This window comes from Equus caballus, chromosome 10, assembly GCF_041296265.1.
Source record: "Equus caballus isolate H_3958 breed thoroughbred chromosome 10, TB-T2T, whole genome shotgun sequence".
NCBI lineage: Eukaryota > Metazoa > Chordata > Mammalia > Perissodactyla > Equidae > Equus > Equus caballus.
In genome coordinates this window covers 24,346,044-24,355,455 of record NC_091693.1, presented here as the reverse complement: position 1 = coordinate 24,355,455, position 9,412 = coordinate 24,346,044, and the positions used below count along the sequence as shown (strand labels likewise).

General features: G+C 48.5%; 1 pseudogene; it reads right to left on the bottom strand.

The window, feature by feature from the left end:
- Positions 1–4,315: 4,315 nt before the first annotated feature.
- LOC100054370 (leukocyte immunoglobulin-like receptor subfamily A member 5) lies at positions 4,316–8,008 on the bottom strand (annotated as a pseudogene).
- Between the last annotated feature and the right edge of the window lie 1,404 nt (positions 8,009–9,412).

The following is a 9,412-nucleotide window of genomic DNA, read 5'->3' as shown; positions in this document are numbered from 1 at the left end:
CTCAGAGTGACACTGCAGGGTCATGTTTTCTCCCCAGGGTGCTGAAGGCCCTGGCTAGGCCAAGAGGGAGGATTTGTCCTACATTCTAGGGGAGATAAAGTTATGGTGTGTAGAGATCTGCCCCATTCCCACATGCTTTTGACCCCAAGCTGAGGGATCACAGTCCTCTCTCCAGGGACTCTATCTGTGACCCCCTCTCAGCTCCTCCCAGTCCTTCTGTGTGGGTCTGTTTTATCTCCTTGCCCCTCACTCCCCTGTCTCAGTCACTATCCCTCAATCACTGCCCCATCTCAGCCTCTGCTTCAGAACCCTCTCGCTGGACCCCATCACCACTAAGGGCAGCCTTGGGCAGACAATCAGGATACTGGACAGAGCAGGGGCTCATCACCCATGATCAGGATGACCACGGGGGATCTTGGGGCTGATCATGCATGGGAGAGGTGTGTGCGCCATAGCACTGTACTGACTCACCTGGGTGTGGTTCACATGGCCCCGAGGGAATTCAGGGCATTGCTATCCATGAAGATGGTGGAAAGGAATATGAGTCCCTTGTAGTTATCAGAATGAATCTGTCAAAGTCGGCCTCCGTGTGACACTGGAGGGTCAGGTTGTCTCCAGAGAGCACCAGTCAGCCTGACTGGACCGAGAGGGAGTGTTCCTTAAACACAGCAGGACAGAAGGGGACAGCTACTTCGCAGGGGATGCACACCCCACATTGCCCACTGGAGTCTGCAATGAGAGTTCTTGCTGGTCTACCCTGCAAACATCCCACTATGTGGTATAAGCCCCAGGAGGTCATGTCACCGACACCACATCAACCTCAGAGCTCCACTGGGCACACAGCTTAGGTTAGTCATTTCGAGGTCCCAGGAAAGAGGTGGGTCAGGGACTCATCTGTGGCGTCAAGACGCAAAGAGTTACTGAAGTGTTACCACACATAGGGGTAAAAGATACGTCATCTGTAGGTCCCCCATGGGAGGTGTTCTTTGGGCCCACATGGAAGATAGCCTGCCCCCTTAAGGATAGAGCCTCAGTTCCACGTGATGGGGCAGGTCAGCTCTTCCCTCCTTTCGCACTTGGAAAGTGCCCAATGTGAGCTATGAACTACACGAGAGGGACACATTGCCTTCTGATGCCACCACAGGGTCTGTCATGGGCTGAGAATGAGGGTGCATCATATACTCTTGAGGGAGAATGAGTGAGTGGTGTTAAAGGGGGGACCATCAGCTCACATTCCCCTGGTGTGGACTGTGAGGGCTGAGGTCCCCTGAACCCCCAGTCTATTCCCTTCTTCCTTTGAGGAAGGGCCCAAAGTGGTGAGGGGAACTGTCATTGGGACTTTTCTTTTTCTAGAATCCTCTCCACCCCACAAATATCATCTTGCTTTTGATGAGAGCACCAAGGCTTAGGGATACTCTGTCTGTTCTTCAGGATCAAGCTTCCATTAAGTTTCCATCTGGAAATGGATTCCAGATCACCCTGACTTCATAGGCTGGCTCCCCACTTCACACAGCTGCCTGCCTTGAAATTACTGATACTGGACATGAGACAGAAACTGAGACCACGGAGCTGGGAGTGAGGGTCCTGCCAGCTACTGGGGACAGTTCTAGGATAAGACTGAGTCAGGGGGCAGTGAGCTGGGCAGAAGACGTATAAATAGTTGAAATGGTTGTCCTAATCCAGTGTGTTTAAGCAAATTATTTCATGAGCTTGAAATCATTCTTACAAAGAAGGAGAGTTCTCCCACCTAATTGTTACGTGGTGAAGATTCAGTGATGGGGTGTGTGCAGAACAAGCCTAAGGTCTGACATCCAGGAGGCTGAATCATGCACTGCTCCATGCAGGGCCAGATTCACGGGTGATGAGCTGGACAACCAGACAGGGCTCCAGACTGGGTTAATGTTCTGCTTTTGCTATATTTAAATTTAAACATGGGGCCCTGTATTTTCATTTTTCGCTGGACCTCACAAAGTATACAACTGGTTCTAGCTCTATGATTTTGTTTTGGTATTTGATTGGCTGTTTTCAGTTTGTTGTCTCTCTGTTATGCTGCATCAATGTGAAGAAGAATAATGAGGATGGTTTTGGGACCATGGAACAGGTAGTTGGTCAATTTACTCCAACTCAAGGGGAAGTCATCAGGGGAGATTGTCGGCTTAATTTACAGTAGATTGAGAGTGTGTGTGTGTGTGTGTGTGTGTGTGTGTGTGTGCCCGTGCGTGTGTTACTGTGTGAAATAAACATTCCTGTCTTATCTCTTTTCTGTTGACAATCAATCCATTCATCCACCCATTCTATGCAAATATCAACCATATTTCACACAATGTGCTGACAAAGAAGACTGAAGTATGTGCATAACTGACATGGATCCTGTTCTCTGATCCCTGCTAGTTATGGGGATGTGATGGATATTATGTAAATAGTTACAAACTATATTTAATTATACACTGTGACGTGTGTTATGTAGAATAAATCTTTGGAGATTGGAGATTAGATAATAGAGGATCATAACTAGTCTGGGCATCACGGAAGATTAACCCTGTGAAGGTGAAGTTAGAGGATAGAGCTGACAGATGTGAAGCAGTCTTAGTGGAAGTAGACAAGAGTGTTAAGAATTCCATAGAGAAGAAGTGGAATAGGTAAAGGTCCCAAGTTAAGAGGGATCAAGGCTGCTGAGTACCACACAGTCTCCAGTGTCCTTGGATCTGAGCTGGGCTAACTTCCGTGCAGTCCACCTGCCTTCCATTCCAGGCGGTCAAGTCCAGGACAAATCCTGCATAGTTTGGGTCAGATGAGGGGATAATGGAGTGAGAGAGAACAGAGGCACAGAACGTGGCATACAAGAAGGTCTCACATAGGAATTCCACAGGAATTCTCCCCCATGAGCTCTCTATTCCCCTCACTGAGGACCAAGCAGAGCCCAGGCATCCTGAATATGGTTCCGTCTGTAACCAAGTCTTTCTGTGATCCTCACACTACTGCATAATGGATCTGAACCCCATCTCTGAATTAACTATCACACCCATGTTGGTGGCCTCCATCTGAATTTAGCTTCTTGGTTCATGATATCTTCAGAAATTCACATGGAGCCAGTTTAAATTCTGAATTGCATACCATCTGGTATTGGACAAAGTGTTTCTTCAGAGGCCCAGTTTCTCACCCAGGCAGAAGCTCATTGTCTGATTGGACTCTGGTGAGGCTAATCAGGTAGGTGGAGGTCACGTTTTGTGGAAAACACAAGGCCAATACATGAGGTGTTTGCTATAACTGATTAACAGCCACTTTGTTGGAAATTAGTCACTAGTGTAGGATGTGGATTTCACCACCCTACTTCAACCCCACCTCACTAAATTGCATGGGCAATGATGATAGGTTATAGCAGAAATGCACTATCTACCAATAATGATGAGTTGACATAAGTTCACGAAATGAAAGTCAAGAAGAATATTACCGGTGTTCTCACAGCACTGTGGTTTCCATCTTGACCAAACCTTCCCACTTCACCTTGTATGTAACAATCACTGGGATTGCATGGAATTTTTCTTTGTTTATTTAAAAGATTAAACTTAATTATGCCTCCATAAATAATAAATATTTCTCCTTTGAACTTCACGTAATTCAGTAACCCACACACTTCTACACTCCCCATAATTTTTTCCATTCGTTCACTATTATGGTTAAAAAAGGATCTGTATTACTGTAGTAGTTTTACTTTGTGAATTTTACTAACGTATAAATTTCCACTGCGTATATATACCAAACTAGTCATTTGTTGTGAGATTTATTTCTGTGCATTTTGTCGGATATGAACAACATCCTGTCGATAGTCTCATGAATGTATCATTATGCACATGCACACATTTTCCTCTAGGGAATATACTTATAGGTCAGAGATGAGTGTCTCTTTCTTTGAATAATAATTACTATCTACTGTAAAAGCTGGCTGAGGCAATTTGTACTCCTACCCATAAAGTATTGCTATTCTAAGACTCAATATTTTCTCCCACAATTGATATTGCCATTGCTTTCTCTTTTGTGTTTAAATGAATGTGCTAGGGTGGTGACATCATAATTTCATTGAAACTGCCATAAATAGAATAGGAAACAATGCTATAATGACATTTAATATAGAAGGAAACAACTGTCCACATGGGGCTATTGGTGAGGCGAGCCGCCTCTGGCTCCTACTCACCTGAGAAAGACAATTCTATTTGTTACTCCCCAACTCTGAATTCAGTACATTCACACTGGCATCTTAAAGTTGGCCATGAAGTGAGTATTTACACCAAAGAAATAGACAAGTGCCGCAAATAAGTGCTTTTGGGAAAATGACTTTTTAATAAAGCTGGTTTACCAGCTCACCACCAAGCTGTCTCTTCAAACACCAGTACATTCATTCAAACTGGTGGTATTCCTAAAGAAACTATACCAGGTATCATCTGATAGAAAGAGAAGGGTTTGACAGGTCTAGAGGGGATTTTAGTAAATGGGTTTGTTTTTATCTGTTTCAAACAGGACTTGATATTCACCCATTTATTCAGGTATTTAAACAGTATTCTGTTTCTGGGCTGAAGAGATGCAGGTCAAGAGCACACGTCAGTGAATGCGGAATTTAAAAATAAAGAAAAATGTGTTACAAGACAGTGGACCAGAACATGAAGGTGGATAAAGGTGAGAGACGTACCCCATGTTTCAGTAGTGAGAAAAGACGGGAGGGCAGTCAAGGAACTGCCAGACTGGGAACACCTAGACATTTTCCTGTACCCAAACCACATTTACTCCATCGAGATCCTCAAAGACAGTTCAACCAACATATGCTGCAGATTTTCTCCGAGAAACTCCTCGACATGTAAGATGCATTTCCAAGGTTCTGCCCTTCTGAACAGTGCATTGTTCTCTCTTGTGTTTACCTCTGGCTGCATCTTGGGTCCTTGTCTGTCTGTGCCAAGGCTGAAATAGCAGAATCCCAAGGACCACCAGGATCAAACCAGCCATGCCCGTCCGGATGAGATTCTCCACTGTGTAGTCTTGGGGGTGTGAGGCTAGGAATTGTAGACAAAGAGGTCACAGAGGTCAGAGCAGACCAAAATCACCCCAGGATCCCTGGATGTCCACCCAGGGCACCCGCCTCCTATTGACTCCTTAGCAGTTCCGGAACTGAGAATTTCTCCTACTCACCACTCTTGGGGTCTGACTTGTTTCGTGATGAACTGATGGCATCAGCTACTTCTGAGAATCATAAAATGAAGGAGTGAATGAAGAGTTGGGTAGATACAAACCTTTTTCCTGGGTTCTTTGCTCTCATATTCCCCACTTCTCATATCTGAACTTTTATATAATCCCTTAATGAACCCGTCTTTCCTTTCACCAGGTTCCCTCTGGTCTCCTCGGTGGAATTCCCTCAGCGTCCCTGTTCTTTGAATTCAGAACCTGCATCTGAGTCGCTTTGGAAGAGTATGGCTGTGTCCCAAGAGCTAACGATTAGGTTGAAATATGGATTAGGTCTCCCAACACAGAAATAATGAGTGTTGTGCATCCTCTGCTCAGTCTTAGATATAAGAATGCGTAATTTTTCCCCTACAGCTGAGAGCCCCCCTTACTGAACAGCTGAGGCAACAGAGTTCATGGTTTGGAGGTTGGAGTCAGGGGCTCCTGAACATCCCCTTCTCTGGAGATTCCCCTGTGCCCCTCATTTATTACTGTCTCAGATTTCCTGAGGACAGAGCCCTGAGCTGACTGAGCTCAGAAAGGATAGGGACAGGGGCCCCTCACCTGAGACCAAGAGCTCCAGGGAGTCATGTGGGTGTGACAACAGGTAGGGGGAAGTGCTGCATGAGCTATAACACCTGTAGGTCCCCCTGTGGGCTGACGTCACAAGACTCATGGAGAATTGTGCCTGGTACTGCTGAGGTTGGTATTTGATCTAAGACGCAGGGGGGGATCAGATGATCCCTCCTTGGATAGAAAGAAAGTGCCCCTCAAGCTCCGTGACTGACACACCAGGGTCATGTTTTCTTCTGAGGTCACTGTGGGGCCCGGCCTCACAAGAGGGAGGGTATGTCAGGGAGCTGTCCTAGAGAGCGGAAGAGTGGGTGAGGGGCTGCCCACCCACCTTGTTCTGAACTGAGAGTCCCCAGGCCTCTCTCTCTGAGGACCCTCATCTCTGTCTGTCTTGTTTTCTCTGAGTCTCCTCCCATCAATTCCCTGTCTCTCTGTCTCTCTTCCTCTCTGGAGACCACACACGCTTCTTCCTGACATCACCACCTGGGGCTCCCCTACAGGGCCTGTGCACTTCTGGAGTCCCTGACTGACCCGCTGTCTCTTGATCTTCCACCAGGAGGTCCGGGGGGGTCACTTGGGGCTGACCACTTGGAGGAGAGGTTGTGTTCACCATAGCATCTGTACTGGCCCTGTGGGAGAGTCTCACAGGGACCAGTGGAAAGTCAACTTGAGAGATACCTCCTTGGGGATGCAGACCCAGGCACAGTGGGAGACCATGTAGCCCCTCCTTTTACAGAGCAAATCTGACCTTTCCAACGTCAGAGAGACACTGGAGGGTCAGGTTCTGTCCAGAGGCCACAACAGAGCCCTACTAAGTCAGAAGGGAGGGATTCCCAGACACACCTAGGAGAAAGACCACCTGTGAATTGCAGTGGCTGATTCCTCCCATAAACCCCCTTGTACATCCTGGACCCCAGGTCTCACTGTCTCTCACCCTCTGTGTCTCTGGCCCTGGATCCCCGTGCTTCCCTCATACCACCTCTCACAAGGCAATTTCCTGAGAATAAAGACACAAATAATCAGTCTGATGTCTCAAAACATGGTTGGGGCCAGGAAAGGACTTCCTCACCTGGGACCAGGAGCTCCAGGGGCTCACTGGGGTCTGACCACACCTGGGGTTTGTTCCTGTAACAGCCATAGCACCTGAATGTCCAATTTTGACTATGGGTCATGGGGTCCACAGGGAACAGAGCCTGGAAATACCCATTGAGGTTTAGCTGTGAGTCCAGGGTCCAGGAGGGCTGGTGTTCTCCTTCCTTAGTCAGAATGAACCTGTCAAATCCCAGCCATGAGCCACACTGTAGGGCCACGTTCTCACCTGTTGTCACCACAGGGCTTGGCAGGGCTGAGAGGGAGGGTTTGCTGTATGCTCCTAGGAGAGGAGGAAGCAGCATGCAAAATGGGGCTCACACCTCCCTCATATCTTCCAGGGCTGGGTTGTGAGAAGGGAGACACTCATGAGAGCAGACTCCCTTCCTGAGGACAGAGTCTGAGACTGGGACCCCTGAGTGTCCTCTTACCTGTCACCACCAGCTCTAGGGGTCACTGAGTGTTGAGAAGCCAATATGGCTCATATAGTAACAGCGATATCGCCCTGCATGTTGCTCTGTCATGTATGGGATGGAGAACTTGGCCTCGTGCCTGGGCTCCCATGGTTTCTGTCGGTCCCAGGGTGATGAGCTTCTCTCTTTATCCAGACAGTACTACTGGGCCTCCAGAATCCCCTGACACCAGATGGTCATGGTCCTCCCCCAGGGGATCACAGAGCCTGGCTCAGCCCAGACAGTGGGTTTGGGGAGGGTCCCTGGAAGGAAATCAGAGTCTGGGTCACAATATATTGCCACCCTTGCCCCAGTTTCCCAGTTCAGCTCCAGAACTTCCCAGAAGTCTCCCACATTCAGCCCAAACATGCTGTTCTCAGTCTCCAACTGCTCGGGGTGACCTCTTGTCCCCTTTGAGGAAGTGGGACCTGGGACACCTGCAGATAGACTCTCCTGCCTTCTCTGGGGCCCTTGGGCCCACACTCAGCCCTGGAAGAGAGTTCCCTGTGAGAGATTTGCCCCTGAAGCATGAGAAGAACCTCTTCTCACCGTGAGCCTCCTGAATCCTGGGGTCTCCTGACAGACCAGGGCCTGGCTGTGGGGTGGGTTCCCTCCCAGACCAGGGCTTCCCCTCTCCCTCCTCAAATCTCACCAAGGTAGAGCAGGGCCGTGAGAGTGGGGATCATGACGTCTCCCACCTCTGGTCCAAGTTGTGCAGATGGAGGAGACCACAGTGCTCAGAAGGACTGAGAGATGCACAGGGTGTGGCACTAGGAGGCTGGTCCTTCCAGTCACAGTCATTGCAGCAGCCACACAGGAAGGGGAACTGTCCTCTCCCAGAGCCTAGCTCTTGTTTTAGCAGGGCTGGGGCAGAGGCATGGACTGGGTTCTCTGGAAACATTTCAGACAAAAACGAGTTCTCCTCTCACCTCCAGCCACTGTCTGCCTGATCTGGACTCATGTCACCAAGGGCCAAGTTTTAGCAGCAAGTAGATGTGGTGTCTTCCTGTGATGCCTCTTCCAGATGAGGGAGACCTCGGGCATGTCCTTCCCTCTCAGAGCTGACCCCATGGGGCCTCCTTCATCCTCAGCCCATCCATCAGAACATTGCTATTGTGTCCTCACCACGGACAGTGGTCATCCTGGCCCTGGAGATGCCGCGGGGAAGATGCAGGTTCCTGGTGCACTGCAGAGCTCAGATCAGCAGAGACACACGCTCAATTTTCAGGTCGAGGTCATTGTGACAATGAGTACAAAGGAGAAATACAGGGAAATAAGGGAAGGAAACATCACTCTTCTCCTAGTTCCAGAGTGTGGGGTTTCTTTCTATCACAGCCCCCTTTACAGACTTCTCTTTTTTTCTTTCAACAGCATCCACCCCCAGCTGTCTCTGGGAAGAAACCTCTGAGTCATTACTGCCCCCTTGGCACCCCTGGTTTTCTTGTGCAGAGCTCCCCTCCTGATCCTGCAGTCGTTTCTTCAGCTTTATGAGCCTGTGAGTGGGTTAGTGCTCTGAATTTGTGGGCAAATCTGTTTCTTATATAAATATTCCTCCATCATCCACTACCCATGTGACCTTGAGAATTAATGCTCAATCTCTGAACCTCACTTTCCTCATCTGCAGCACACTGTCGTGAACCCCACTCCTCAGAGTGATTTGGGTGGTCAGTGGTGATGAGTTCATGGGAGTGATCAATCACTGTCCAGGCAAGATTAAGACATGAGTGGGTTAGGACAGGAAGAGATCATGGGATCAGACTCCACAGTCAAGTGGATAGTTGATGTGCCCAGCCAAGAACTCTCATCTGCTCCTAACACTGAGAAATCCTACTTACAATATTCTGAAATATATAGCCACAGACACATGCAGAAAAAGAGACATGAAAGTTCCCATAATGGTGATGGAACCACAGGAAAGAATAGAGAACAAAGGAGAGTGGCCACTGGTGCCTGGGACCATCAAGGGGTTCTAGTGAGGAGATCACCTGTGTGGACACAGAGGGTGATCCCCATACTTACAAGAAGGGAAAGTTCAGGGCTGCAGGTGAAGGTGTTTCTAGGTGGGCTCTGGAATACCTGCCCACTGCCCT